Source organism: Urocampus carinirostris, chromosome 1, assembly GCF_059441175.1.
Source record: "Urocampus carinirostris isolate Australia breed hairy pipefish chromosome 1, RoL_Ucar_1.0, whole genome shotgun sequence".
NCBI lineage: Eukaryota > Metazoa > Chordata > Actinopteri > Syngnathiformes > Syngnathidae > Urocampus > Urocampus carinirostris.
The window spans coordinates 70,481,903-70,483,054 of NC_142349.1; the positions used below are offsets into that span (position 1 = coordinate 70,481,903).

The window sequence follows — 1,152 nt, forward strand, 5'->3', positions numbered from 1 at the left end:
TCATGGATTCTTTGGGGGGAGCACACACAAACTTTTTTCCATATATTTTTAAAAACAGTCACCTGCTATTTATCGTTTATCAATTCTGATGTACACCAGCACTTTTGACTCACATTTCTCCCAACCAGGGTTGGGTAGGGTTACTTTAACTGGATTACTTTCAATGACTTTTGGATGACTCCAATACCAAATATGCTAATAAAAGACAAAAGAAACTAAATATGAATAAAATGACTCAATTTTGTGCAGGCTTGGGGAGTAACGGAATACATGGAACGGCAAAAATGATGTTGGGAAGCTGTTTGGATTTATTTTCATTTTGTTTCTGTCGCATTTTATGTCAGTTTTGCCGGAGATCAAAGAGATCAAAGCCAGGAGAGAAAGCTTACCACGTGTTGTGAGTCATCATTTTATTCGTATTTATCATCAATCCCGGACTATAGAGCACACCTGATTATGAGCCGCACCCACCACATTTTAGGAGGATAACCGCATTTGTACTTACACAAGCCGCACCTGTATATAAGCCGCATGCGCCCATATTAAGACATGTAACACAATCACGAAGTTAACCCTTTCCCGACTTTGAGTCCCGCAATTGTGGGGTTTTTAAGGGTTATTGTTCTATCTTCGTTATTCATTATCCATGATCCGTTATCAGTCAGTTCATAATACGCTACAAAGCCAAGGAGCCGGGACTCTTACTCTCAGCCAAAAGGCCAAGCTAAGGTCCTAGCCCTAAAGCCTTGCTGCGATCATTGCGAATGCACCGTTCCCGGAGGTACTGCAATACCGGGCCGATGCGCGGAGTGGACAGAGCAAGCTCTTATTCCATCTCCAGATTGCAAAAATCTGTGCTCACTACAAGTACAGTATGTTTTCCACGGCCAGCAAATTCTGACCGTGAAGCATAAGGCCAAGCTAAGGTCCTAGCATTATAGCCTTGCTATGATCTACAAATATAGCACTCAAACCTGAACTAAATATGAAGTAAACAGTCCAAACACAACAGCCGGCAAATTGAAGGTCAAATGATACCGGTACTTAAGATATGACGCAGACCTGCAGAGTCCGGGTCCCGTTGAAAATAATCCAAGGGAAAAAAATTTATATTTTCGAAGGTAAGGGTGGGAAAAATATATATCCACTATT

General features: G+C 41.5%; 1 pseudogene; it reads right to left on the reverse strand.

The window, feature by feature from the left end:
* Positions 1-759: 759 nt before the first annotated feature.
* LOC148376699 (U2 spliceosomal RNA) lies at positions 760-925 on the reverse strand (annotated as a pseudogene).
* Positions 926-1,152: the final 227 nt, after the last annotated feature.